This window comes from Microcaecilia unicolor, chromosome 1, assembly GCF_901765095.1.
Source record: "Microcaecilia unicolor chromosome 1, aMicUni1.1, whole genome shotgun sequence".
Lineage (NCBI taxonomy): Eukaryota > Metazoa > Chordata > Amphibia > Gymnophiona > Siphonopidae > Microcaecilia > Microcaecilia unicolor.
Window position 1 is genome coordinate 179,281,027 of NC_044031.1, and position 14,658 is coordinate 179,295,684.

The 14,658-nt window shown below is 44.3% G+C and overlaps 1 protein-coding gene across 1 annotated transcript in view; it reads left to right on the forward strand.

Moving 5' to 3' along the window:
- Window positions 1-14,658, forward strand: part of KCNH8 (potassium voltage-gated channel subfamily H member 8) — a 588,306-nt gene that overhangs the window by 326,098 nt on the left and 247,550 nt on the right. The window lies entirely within an intron of this gene.

Below are 14,658 nucleotides of genomic sequence, written 5' to 3' on the forward strand. Positions count from 1 at the left end.
CTGATATTCAAGCTGGTACCCAGTGGAGGTATAGCCTACTGGTTAGTGCAGTGGACTTTGATCCTGGAAGACTGAGTTCAATTCCCACTGCAGCTCCTTGTGACTCTGGGTAAGTCATTTAACCCGTACAAAATAAGTACCAGAATATATGTAAACCACTTTGAATGTAGTTGCAAAAACTTCAGAAGGGCGGTGTATCAAGTCCCATTTCCCTTTTCTTTCCCTTCCCAGTTAGCTCAGTGGATAAAGTTAGGAAAGCCTTTTTGGTGTCCTAACTTTATCCACTTCCTTAGCTGGTTAGCAGACTGACTTTCACCTCTAACTAGTTAAGTTTCATCTCTGTCTAGGCTCCACCCCAGACCTTCCCTGCACTTACCAGGCAGTCACAGGCAATATTCAGCACTACCTGCTTAAATGTCACTGAATACTTCAAGATGGCCAGCTCAGCAGGGCTTAACTGGGCAGGAACTTGGTTATAAACAGGCAGGCTAATGTTCAAAGCAAGTTATTTGTTCACTAGCAGGTGACACATTTATAATTTGCATATCTGTAGATTTTAAAAAGTCATATGGATAAAATTAGGCCTTATAAATCAATAAATGGCCAGGTAATACCTGTAGAATTAAGGCTGGGTTGGGGTAGGGTCGAGGCAGCACCAGAATGTATCTGTTTATTGTTGATATTCAGCTACTAAATGGATAAGTTATCTGTTTAGTTTAAGCCTACTCAATAACAGACCTAAACTAAACAGATAATGCTGGCATGGTCTAGGCCGAATACATATATTCAGTGTTCCTACCTATTTAGATAGCGGTGCTGAATATACAATTTGGGAGTCAATATAAGGAGACAACTAGTTTTAGGCACTAAGAACATATATAAATGCAGGTCTTTTAGTCATTTTCATACATAATGGCCAGTTATACATGTAAATGACCTTCTAAAATACCGACTAGAATGAAAGTACGCATGTAAGTTTCATGGGTCTTTTATTCACCATGAACATGCACAGGAGTGGACTATGGGTGGTATGTGGACAGAGTACTTCATGACATAAGCATAGAATAGGCACATGAAAATGTGTGTCACCTAACTATCCCCATTCACTCTAATTCTACATAGTGCATCAAATGCTAGGAGCAAATGGAAGATAAGCACCAAAATGGGGGGGGGGGGGGGGGGGAGAACAGCAGTTTGGTACCTAACAGGCTTATTTTCGAAAGAGAAAGACGCCCATCTTTCAACACAAATCAGAAGATGGGTGTCCTTCTCACAGGGTCGTCCAAATCGGTATAATCGAAAGCCGATTTTGGTCATCCCCAACTGCTTTCCGTCGCAGGGACGGCCAAAGTTCACAGGGGCGTGTCGGAGGCATAGTGAAGGTGGGACTTGGGCTTGCCTAACACATGGACGTCCTCGACCCTTAATGAAAAAAGAAAGGGTGTCCCTGATGAGCTCTTGGACGACTTTATCTGATTGTGTTTTACTTACGACCAAGGCACAAAAAGATGCCCAAAATGACCAGATGACCAACGGAGAGAATCGGGGATGACCTCCCCTTACTCCCCCAGTGGTCACTAACCCCCTCCCACCCTCAAAAAAATCTTTAAAAATATTTTGTGCCAGCCTCTATGCCAACCTCAAATGTCTTACTCGGGTCCATCACAGCAGTGTGCAGGTCCCTGGAGCAGTTTTAGTGGGCGCAGTGCACTTCAGGCAAGCGGACCCAGGCCCATCCCCCCCCTACCTGTTATACTTGTGGTGGTAAATATGAGCCCTCCAAAGCCCACTACAAACTCACTGTACCCACATCTAGGTGCCCCCCTTCACCTGTAAGGGCTATGGTAGTGGTGTACAGTTGTGGGTAGTGGGTTTGGGGGGGGGGGGGGCTCAGCACACAAGGTAAGGGAGCTATGTACCTGGGAGCAATTTATGAAGTCCACTGCAGTGCCCCCTAGGGTGCCCAGTTGGTGTCCTGGCATGTCAGCGGGACCAGTGCACTACCAATGCTGGCTCCTCCCATGACCAAAGAGCTTGTATTTGGTTGTTTCTGAGATGGGTGTCTTTGGTTTCCAATATCGCAAAAATCAGAAACGACCAAGTCTAGGGACGACATCTCTAAGGATGACCTAAATTTCAAGATGTGGGTGTTCCCGACTGTATTATCGAAACGAAAGATGGACGTGCATCTTGTTTCGATAATATGGGTTTCCCCACCCCTTCATCGAGACGTTTTGCGAGGACGTCCTCAGCAAAACTTGGACGCCCTTTTCGATTATGCCCCTCTATGTTTACTTAGGAACTATTCTATAACTTGGTACCTAAGGGCCCTGTTTACAAAGGCGCGCTAGAGTTTTAGTATGTGCTAACCATGTAGATGCCTATAATATTCCTTTGGGCGTCTACACAGTTAGCGCGTGCTAATTTTTAGGGCATGCTAAAAATGCTAGCACGCCTTTGTAAACAGGGCCCTAAGTGTTCTAATGCATAACTACAAAGGGGGTGTACACATGGGAGGAGCATGGGTGTTCCAACTATTTAAGCAAGTGCTTTATTTAATACTTTCAGTTAGCCACCTAACCTCTGCATTTACATGCACCCATTTACACCTGCCATAGAGTAAGCATAAGTGTTGACACCTAAATTTAGAGGCCTAATTGCTGATTTATGTTAGTTTTCTGTAACGGAATAGGTGCACAAATTTGCCATTATAGAATACTAGCTTAGCACTAGACTTTTGGTGCCTATCTTTTAGCGCCCTTTATAAAATTGCCCCCATTATGCTTAGCACTTTTGATGGTGATTACTGGGCCTAGGGATTTTAAGACATGCCAGAAAAGACCTGGCTAACATCTGAATGAGACTCTTAGAAACACTAGCAAGGTAATCTGTAAATGAGGTACTAACATATAAAAGTACTTTACACCCATAAATGTTTAGAATACTAGCATCTATGTGTGTATATGCGTACTTAGTCATGTAAATGTCAGAATGCAGTCTAAGTGCTATTCTGCAAATACTGGCTTAATTTACATAGTGCTTATTTGCAAGGTGGTATACACAGAGGCAGAGCATATATGGTACATAGGCAGGACACTCACCCACATAATTTGCAGAATAATTTAGGTTGTGCATGTGCCTACTGAACTTGCACTTACACCAGCTTTATAGCTGTCAGAAATGATCACACTTGGCATGTTAACATCCAGTTGTTCATAAATGCCTATGTTCCTTTATAGAATAAGATCCTACTACACATCCTCCAGACATCAAATTCTAGGCACCATATTATAGAATTGCGCCCCCCCCCCCCCCTCCCCCCGGTGCTAGAAAGAATGATGTTAGTGTTTCCATTAGGTCAACATTCCACTTTTGGAAAGTTGGAACTAGTGTTCCTGAAAGGTGAAAGATAAATTATCACAGTGAATGGTTTCTGATCTTTAAACAAAATGTAATGCTATACATGTGATTTTCAACCTTTTTCATCTCACAGCACACTGACAAGGTGCAAAACTTGTCAAGGCACACCATCAATTTTTTAAGGATATACATTTTATCATTTAACAAATGAGTATTAAGATTGTGTTTAAAATTCAATAATTACATTTTTAATCATTGTGTTATCTTTATAGTTGAACACTTTTATTGAAGTCATAAGTTGACAAAAAAGGGCAACAATACACTCCAAAGATAACAAAATTAGCCACAAATAACATGCACTCCAAAACAACAATTTTAAAGCAAATACCCCCTACCACTACCACCACCACCATCACCACAGTGCTGGTGGTGATCACATCCCTTCACTATATCTGATCTGTAAGTCTGTAGGCCTAAATTCCTTTACAATAGACCTCACCAAGCACACATTTATAGAACTACCCCCGTAATGACAAATTAATGAGATCAATCTGGTTAAAATTTGTGATGAGAACTAGAAAACTGCCACTGGAACATACATCAAACCCAAGAACTCAATATAATTGAGCCAGTTAACAATGTATGGCCAAGTTAAAGTAGATTTAGTATGAATTCCATTAACTTCCTCATAGCTTCTGGGTACACAAATGGGAAATTATCTGTTTTGTCTGTTTTTCCCTCACCTTTTTTTCTTTTAGCAGCCAGCAGCAACAGTTGGCGATGGCAGCAGCGGACAGCGATTTAGACAGCCAGCTCATGCCAACCTAAGCCCTCTCTCTGATGCTTCTCGCCTATGCGGAAGCAGGAAGTTACATCAAAGAGAAGACTTGGGGGTTGGCACTAGCAGGCTTCTGAATCACTGTCCACTGCCATCACCTGCTACAGAAGAAATCTTGTAATGCCAGGTCACTGCCTGGGGATGGGGCAGGAGTGACAGAAAACTCCTGTGGCACACCTGGGGGTCAGCGGTGGCCACCAATGTGCCATGGCACACTGGTTGGAAAACACTGTGTTAGGCAATGTGTCATGGTCCCAGGCTTTCAACAAAGAGTCACGGACTCTGGAACAATGTGAGCCCTTGGCCTACTGTCGTCGAACTGCAGCAGGAAGCAAAAACCCCCAACCAGGACTGGACAGGATTCAGGATGCTCAAACAGGCTTGGCTGGAACAGGATTCAGGATACTCAAGCAGAATTCAGGATTGTCAAACAAGCTTGGCTGGAACAGGATTCAGGCTACTCAAGCAGGATTCAGGATTCTCAAACAGGCTTCGCTGGAACAGGATTCAGGATACTCAAGCAGGATTCAGGATTCTCAAACAGGACTGGAGCTGAAGCTGAAGGTAGAGGGGACTGGAGCAAGCAAGCCAGACTAGGCAGGACACAAAGCTGACCCACACAGACGAACAACAGAACTAAGGCTGCAGCTGAAGGTAGAGGGGACTAGAGCAAGCAAGGCAGACTAGACAGGACACAAAGCTGACCCACACAGACAAACAGAGAAGAACAGAAGCAGAAGTGCACACACGCACCCTAAACAAGAAATCAAGACAGAAGTGCCCATGGGCACACAGACAAGAACAAGGCAGAAGTTCTACACTGCACACGGACTAACCTGGAGACCTTTGGCATTGCAAAGGCCCTGAATGAAAGTCCACCACTTCCTTATAAACAGGACAGAGGCAGGAAATACACTGAACACCAAAGTGAGGCTTGAAACATGCAGGAAGTGGAAACCCTACAGGACAGAGGCAGGAAACACACTGATCACCAAAGTGAGGCTTGAAACACACAGGAAATAAACAACAATGCAGACAGGAGCCAGCTCAGAAGCTGACCATCGGGGAATAAGGTGAGTCAAAGAGGGATCACGACCACAGTCGTGACACAATGGAAACCTGAGAAAACACATAACACACTTTTTGAACTATTACTTCATTTATTTAAGGGAGAAAGTTATCCATAACATCCATGAGAAAAAGTAATTATCCACTTAGTTAATCAACCAATTGACCAAATTTAATTGATAACCAGATTCTGCTGATCAAACACAGCCAGGTTTGATTACTTCCAGCCCTGTTGAATCTAAACCTCACTATGGGGCTCATTTCAAAATGGAAAAACATCCAAAAAGCTGCACAAAGTGGCAGATGGACATTTTATTTGCCAAATTGCTTATTTGCTTATTTCCGATCTGATGAAGAAGGGCAACCTTCGAAAGCTAATCAAGAAATGTATTAAGTTATGTCCAATAAAAAGGTATCATCTTATTTTCTTTTCCATGTTTTATTTTGTTTGATTTCTATTGATTACCTTTAAAAGTGGACCAACACGGCTACCACACCTCTCTACCCAATTATTGTAAACAAAGCAGAGCAAAAGCCCAGAACAGTCCTTTATTCAAAGAAGCCCAACATGACCACATTTTACTATATTGGATGCATCAGGGGTTAATAGAACACTAATAAATAAGCACACAAATTAAAACCAATGACATACAAATATATTTTTAAAATATACACAAATATTTTTTTTTCAAAAACATAATAATACTGAACCAAACATAACTGCATACATACAATCATTTGTACAATTAAATTCATTAACATATAACACATTTTGAAATAAAAAAAAGATTTTAAGTGTTTTCTACATTTTCTGCAATCAGGGATATCCCTAAGGTGGTTTCAAAGAATTCTCCACAATGTTGCAGCTAGCAAGGCAAAGGAAGACTTAAGTAATTTGATTGACTTTTTGTCCCTAGGATTAGAAAATTGAAAAAGACTCACATATCTTAATGACTGGATCTTTGTACTGGAAGCAAAATTAAAGAGGTCATTCATGTAGATAGGTGCCTCACCACGTAAAATCTTAAAAATAGTACTCTTGCCTCCACTGGAAGCACAGAAAAGGAGAAATATGATCTGCTTTAGATAAAGAATAGATCAAATGGATAGCCATATTCTGAATTGTTTGAAGTTTTCTCAGAATAATCTTGGGACAATCTAAAAAAATAATATTACAGTAATCTTGTTGCAAAAGTAGTAATGCTTCTACTAGTAACCGAAAATGAACTTCATCAAAAGATTTACAGATATGACATAATTTCTTCATTAATATAAAAAGCTTTCTTAACAAGAGAATTAATCTGAGGTTCCAGCCAACATTATTTACCTTATAGGAATAATCTTGGACAGTATCCAATCCAAAGCCTTTTTCCAAAGGGCAATATATGGACGCTGATAGCCCATATTCAAGGCATAAAACCAGTATCAAAGGTCACAATTAGAGCATATGTACAGATGGGGGGCACTTGGCCATGTCTGTTAATGTTGTTCTTCTAAAAAAAAATGCAACAGCTTCAGTGAGGTCTCAAATTCTTATGGGATCAGCACTTCCAACCTCTTTCATTCATACTTTACCCACCTTCTCAATTCCATCTCATGTTGCAATGATGGACTCACAAAGTCAACCTAGCAGCTGATATATCCTTTGCACCATGCAGCTTCAGTTAGTCCTGACAACATGTTAACCAAAGGTGGGGAGCTCATATTTATAATCAACAGGGAATGTGATCAAGAACTCAGAATACATTTTTTATTTATTTGTTACATTTGTATCCCACATTTTCCCACCTATTTGCAGGCTCAATGTGGCTTACATAGTACCGTAAAGGCATTCACCAATTCTGGTATAAACAGTTACACAGTGATGCTGTGGTAGATTGAGGTTCATGTGGAACAGTTTTTCTTCACTGGCTTCACGATTCCTCTGTATTTTATTCAGACAGACAATTGAGAGGTATTGCTTTATGTGAAAAATAAAAAAAAAGAAAACAAGGGGACGTGGAGGGGCATAATCGAACGCGAACGCCTATCTCCATGGGCGTCTGTCCGAAAACGGGTACATGAAGAGGTGGGACAGACCGTATTTTCGAAAAAAAATGGACGTTTTTCAGGTGGGCATTTGGGGGTTTTTTTAGCGATAATGGAAATTAAAAACGCCTAGCTCAAAAGCATCCTAATCCGAGCCATTTGGTCGTGGGAGGGGGCCACAATTCGTAGTACACTCACCCCCCTGACATGCCAGGACACCAACTGGGCACCCTAGAGGTCAGTGCGGTGGACTTCAGACAACGCTCCTACATGCATAGCTCCCTTACCACGGGTGCTGAGCACCCAACCCCCCTCCCCCTCCCCCAAAACCCACTACCCACAAATGTACAACACTACCATAGCTCTTAGGGGTGAAGGGGGCACCTACATGTGGGTACAGTGGGTTTTGGAGACCTCCCATTTACCAGCACAAGTGTTACAGGTAGGGGGGATGGGCCTGGGTCCACCTGGCTGAAGTGCACTGCGGTACCCACTAAAAGTGCTCCAGGGACCTGGATACACACAGGCGTCTAGGACTTGTTGCTGCTATATAACCTTGGCACACCAGTTGACACCTGAAGACTAATCTCTCCGAAAACGTCCTTTATTGGAATAAGCACGCTTACTCACAGTTAACTGCAGATCACAGGTTGTGCCCCACTGGCAACGAGTCTCCCTGGTACTGAGATTAGCAGTAGGTCAGAGCTGGCAGAATGGTGTACAATGCCCTCTTTCAGCCACATTCAAGGTAGAACTAAGTTCTGTAACGTGGCTAACACGTGAAAGGGATCTAAAACTGGCTTACAAAAATGGCCACTACCTCATGGACTACCGGAAACAAAACAGGGCACACTCTGACCCAGTAAGCAGGGGGAAAAGCACCACGGGAGTAGAGCCTACCAACTACCAACATCATGAGCATTTGCCACAAGCTAGTGGAATCACGGAGCCCGATACCCTACACCCACCACAATGCATTGCTGATGTGACTCTGCAGTGCGCATAACAGAAAAGGTGTCACACTCACCCGAGAGCCACATCAGAACCAGGGAAAGGCTGTCACAGGATAGAACACATTCTGCTGTCATGGAGGTGGGTACAGCATATGAGGCTGGCATAGAGGCTGGAAAAAAAGTTTTTACAGTGGGGGTTTTTTTTGGTGGGAGGGGGTTAGTGACCACTGGGGGAGTCCAGGGAGGTCATCCCCGATTCCCTCCAGTGGTCATCTGGCATAGGCGGTCAGTGGCCCAACTGTTTGGGGAGGCTAAAGGGGGCGGGGTTAGGGGTGGGGCAAGGGGTGGAGCTTAAATCCTTAAATATCTGATAACACACAGAAAAAATAAATAAATAAAAGTCACAATTAATACCTTTTATTAAATTTAGATATTAGCTATGTATCATATGTCAAAGAATAAAGTGGTTGCTCAAAGCATATAACTAACTACTAACTAACTAGCATTTCTAAAGCGCTACTAGGGTTACGCAGCGCTGTACAATTTAGACATAGAAGGACGGTCCCTGCTCAAAGAGCTTACAATCTAAAAGACAACCACTATACTAACCACAATCGCTCGACTGCAAAACACTATGCACAACTTTGTGAAAAAACACACACAGAACCTTACTGTACCATAAATATTACACTGGGCAGAACCTAATACACCAATATACCACCCATACGGAAAATGCAGACTGTCAACAATATGAAACAAGGGATCATAATATCACAATTCTCATGTAGAGCCACAAAACATCCTAATTCATGTTTAATGTGGGATAAAATGCCATACATAAGTAAATAAATATAAACTTTTAATGTTGAGCACCTGATTCTCAAAGTGGACATATTCCAAACACTATAATGAAAATAAAATGATTTTTTCTACCTTTATTGTCTGGTGACTTTGTTTTTCTGATCATGCTGGCCCAGTATCCGATTCTGCTACTATCTGTCCTCTTAACTCCGTTTCCAGGGCTTCCTTTCCATTTATTTCTTTTACTTTCCGCCTTTCTTCTTCATTTCTGGTCCTCAGCTTCTGCCTATTTTCTTCATCCATGTGCAGTTTTTCTCCTCTCTTCCTTTTCCCTCATCTCATCTCCTTCCTCACTTTTCCCTCCCCTCCATCCATGTCCAGCATTTCTTCTCTCTCCCCTCCTCTCCCCCTGCCCTGCATGCACCCATGCCCAGCGACCCTCCTCTCCCCTGCCCTCATCCACCCATGTCCAGTGACCCTCCTCTCCCCTGTCCTGCATGCACCCATGCCCGGTGACCCTCCTTCCCCTGCCCTCCATCCACCCATGTCCAGCAGTGACCCTCCTCTCCCCTGCATGCACCCATACCCAGCGTGACCCTTGGTTCTCTCCCCTCCATCCACCCATGCCCAGCGACTCCCTTCTCTCCCCTGTCACCCCCTCCCGAATTGTTCTGATAATTCTCCTCCCTCCCTCCGGATCCTGACTCTTCAAATTCTTCGGGGCAGGCAGTTTTGCTTGCCCGCTGCTAGCGCTGACTCTCCCCCGCTGGCGCTGCCGGCGTTCGCGTATCAAAATGGCCGCCGAGACTTACAGAAGTCTTGCGAGGCCTCTGGAAGTCTCGGCGGCCATTTTTAAAGTGTGAACGCTGGCAGTGCCAGCGGGGGGAGTCAGCGCTGGCAGCGGGCCGGCAGACAAATCTGCCTGCCTCGAAAAATTCGACAAGTCAGGTTGGTGGCCGGATCCGGAGGGAAGGGGGGAGGGAGGAGAGCCAGCTCGGTGCGAGCCTGCTCCAGCACACCACCGTCGCTTTGGCTGGGGAGGCTTAGCCTCTCCAAGCCTCCTATACCGGGCGCCTATGTCATCTGGGCAGTTGGGGCACTTTTTTGGGACTTGTTCGTGAAAAAAGGGGTCCAAAAAAAGTGACCCAAAATCGCGGTCAAAACGCCTTTTATTTCGATTATCAGCTAAAGACGCCCATCTCTCCTCGGCCGATAACCATGCCCCAGTTCCGCCTTCACCATGCCTCCGACACGCCTCCGTCAACTTTACCCATTTCTGCGATGGATTGCAGTTGGAAACGCTCAAAATCGGCTTTCGATTATACCGATTTGGGCGCCCACTGGAGAAAGACGCCCATCTCCCGATTTGGGTCGCAATATAGGCATTTTTCTCTTTCGATTATAAGCAGGATAGTATCTCTGCACCTTTGCAAAGATGCAGCCAATCTATGGGGCTTTGCTATAGTCAATTGCCTCCAGACAGCCTACCTATATAGCTGATCCACAGAATCAGTTATCCAACAAACTCAAAAGAGTACTTCATCCTCATGAATGGTTCCTTTATTCAGTTGTGAGGAACACCTCAAATTGACATTTTTGCCAGCAAAGAGAATGAAAAGTTCCATTTCATTTCTCCATCCTTCCCCCCTCCCTTACAATTAGATCTGGATGCCTTTAGCAATTCCATAGATTTGTTCACTCTTACATGTGTACCTTCTAATTCCTCCCATACTGAGAGTTCTGATTCTTATAGTGTCCTATAGGTGGACTTCTTGGAAGAGAGTGAGATGGAGGGAGGGAGGCTGGGTCCATGATAAAGGTTTATTTTGGGGATGGTATAGCCATGGGTGATCCCAGTGGGGTGGGGGGGATACAGGCCCACCAACTTTAGACTCAGGCCTACCCAGCAGCGGCACAGCAGCTATGTTGCTGGTGGGGATCCCCAAGCCCCACCAGCAGAAGAATCCCAGCATCTCTTCCTCCATGAGATTGGGGAGGTCACTTAACTCCACTCCCCTAGCCCTTCCCCCAGTATCTTTAAATCCTTTAGTTCTTTGCCAGCAGTGAGCAGCAACACATTCCATCTGCTCACTTTGGCCTGAGCCTTCTCTCTGATTCAGCTTCCTGTTCAGGAAGTTACATGAGAGGACAGGCTTGGAGTTGCTGCTTGCTGCTGGTGAAGACCTAAAGGATTTAAAGGTACCAGGGGGTTGGGGAGTTGAGTTAAGTGACTCCTGATGGCCTGGGAGAGGGAGGGAAAGATGCTGGGTAGTAGGGGGGTTGTCATGCCCACCCCCTGTGAGCTCAGGCTCGCTCAAAATTGGGTGTCTGGCTATGCCCCTGTAATAAACTGGTTCTCTCTTCTTAAAAACCTAGCAGTTCTACCTCCTCACAAGCTGTTCCAGTTCCCAGTGCTGATAACTTAACAGGAGGATCATTTTCTTCATCCAGACATGAAGTCTTTAGCCCTAATAGCCAGGACATTGAGCAGTATCTAGCTTATGCTGTTGATGCTCTGTAGCCTATCCAAGACATTCATATACCTGATTGGAAACCTTCCACTAGATAAAATTATGCTTTCTAATGGAAAAGATTTTTTATCTGGTGTTTTAATAATGGCCACAACCATATCATATGTCCTCCAAATACTATATTACAATATCTTTACCATGTATATTGCCTGGTCCCTCAAAGTTTGTCTGCTACAATATAACTCATTGCGCTGTTTGCTTATTACGCTGTAGTAAATACAGTTTCAGCATCACAATTGCATATGGATAATCATTTCATGAAAAGCCTGCTTCATGTGAAGACCCCATTATGAAAGCCCTCCTATTGGACCTAAATTTGGTGCTTATTTCATCTATGAAGTCTGCTTTTGAACCTCTGGAAGATGAATCTCTTAAAATCCTAACCTGGAGATTACTCTTCCTAGTAACATTTAGGTCACCCAGGAGAGTAAGAAGGGCATTTTCGATATAACATCCAAATCCAATTTTGGATGTTTTAGGAAAAACGTCAAAAAATCCAATTGCAAACATGGTCATTTTCAAACCAGAAAAATGGCCAACTTTTTGTTTTGAAAATGACCATTTGCTAGATGGTTTTGTGCTCTGTGCATGTATCTTGTAGGACCATTAAAAAAAAACCAACAATGTCCAAGGGAAAAATGCACAAACAAATGCCAATGAGATGCGTGTCTGTGTGTGTGTGTGTGGGGGGGGGGGGGGTATTCCTAGTAAACTGGCCACACAGACATCCCAGTGGGGCCCCCTAGGGGGCACTGTAGTGTACTTCACATAAAAGGCTCCAGGTACACATGTCACTGTTACCCCCTTATATTGTATAGGGAGCCCCCAAAACCCATCAAAAACCTAGTGTATCCAACTGTACACCACAACAATAGCCCTTATGCCTGCACATTTCGCCTATCTGTGGGTATACTAGGTTTTTGATGGGTTTGTGGTGTGGACCTGGGTCCCCTTCTCTACAGTGCAGTGCATCGACCACTAGTGTATTCCAGGGACCTGCTTGCTGCTCTAATAGGACTGATCATAACATCTGAAGCTGTCATAGAGTCTGGTATGTACTGTTTCTTTCACATCTTTGGGGTTGAGAGGTGACCACTGGGGGGGGAAGGAGGGGTCATGCCTTAATCCCTCCAGTGATCATCTTGTCATTTATGGCACCTTTGTGTGATTTAGCCGTGATTGAAACAGGTCTAGACCAAAATGCCTAACGTTTAGCACTGGACGTTTTTGCTTTGTTCCATTATGGCAGAAAAACATCCAAATTTTGGGAAATCCCAAATTCCACCCCCAACACACCCTCAACATGATCCCTTGTGATTTGGATGTGCATCCAAATTTGCATGCACAAAAGTACCATAGGTAGAATCCTGGGGCATATGCTAATTGCAAGACACAGTCCATTCCTAGTACATTCTCATTTCCCACCTGTTTCCTGTCCCATTCCATGATATACAGTTAGCACATGAATTAGTGTGCACTAACTGGAGAAGTTGCAAGGCTGCAACAAAATATGGCATTTTACCACAGTTTAGTTGATCATGGAAGTCATTAACCAGTGGTAATGCAGTACCACAGGTTAGTGACTCACACGGTAAAGGTATAATACAACTTGAGATCAACTCTTAAGTTGTTTACAGCTCACTGGGGAGCCTCTCTTAAACAGGCTAATGTGATAAAATAGAAGCCCAGTCTGAGGTTTTTTTGATTTCCCCTCTCTTTTCGCCCTTATTCCAGCAAAGAGTTCCCCCAAACACCCAAAGACCCCCACCTCTGAAGACACATTAAGTGTTCATTGTTCAAGCCCTGTCGCACCCCTGTTAATTCCCCTATATCTCCCAAGAACCCACCCCACTTAAGCCCCCCCCCCCCCAGGCTTTATCTCAAAATCACTAGTGGGATAAGTGTATGGGGTGAAAATGATTCCCAATTGATCCTGTCTCTGGTATCTCCAGTTTCAAAATGACACCCCTGGCCCCTAGCAGTAGGCTTGTACTACTATTAAGAAGTCAGGCTGCCATATAAGGGCAAAAGGTCCCATACACCTAGACCACCAGTCATTTCTTGAGGTAGACCTAGAGTGAACTATGGGGTTAGGGAGATCTTTGTTATGTGGGGTGATGACAGGGATGAAAGAAGGATTTGAATTGTGAATACCATATGTCTTTTTGAGGAGGTTGGGAAGTCTGGGGATTTGAGGGGTATGTTCGAGGGACAGTCTTTATTAGGGCAAAGAAGGAGGAGGGACCCAGGAACCCTAGACTCAGCTTCTATTTAAAATTCCAACCTTTTAAAGAAAGGATCCCTGGAAACATCTGGCTGCATGTGGGCAAGAAAAGTAAAGTCAGCTTTGAGCTGGTGTTATTTTACCTGGAATAATGCAGCTTATGAAGTTTAGCTCAAGCTGCATTATTCAGTTGGGAAAATAATAAGCCCCTCAATATCCAGCCAATAGCAGTAGGTGATTTTTAAATGCTGACTGCTGTGGGCAGAATAGGGGCCCAATATTCAATGCCAGGCCATATCCATTTGGATTGAATGGATATGGGGATTGAATATTTAGAGCTGACCATCCAAGAGTTTGCCACCTAGATTTATGAGAGTTTTGGCTGAATATTGGCCAGAACGCCCATACAGGGATTGGTCATCCCCCTCCCCTCCTGAATCTGATCTTCCCAACCCTGTCACCATTGTAAGTCCCCAATTCAGTTCCCCTGAGTCCCTACCACCATTACAAGCCCCCTCCCAGTATATACCCCCCTCCCTTGGGCCTTCCTTAGCTCTCTGGTGGTTGAGTGGGTCATTGGGGCAGGTGTGAACCTCACTTACCCCTGTCCCTAGTGGTTACTAAATGGTGACCATGACACTAGTAGTAGTCTCATGATACTGCCATTATAAATTAGCTGCCCCTAGGGTCAGGAGCGAGTGGGGTTCATGCCTGCCTCGATGACCCACTAGACCACCAGGAAGCTTAAGGTAGGACCAGAGGGAGGCCTATTTGGACAAGGGGGAGGAATCGGATTTGGGGAGGTCACTGTATTGGTGGTGGGGTTCGGAGGGGATCAGAATTGAAAGGGGGGCT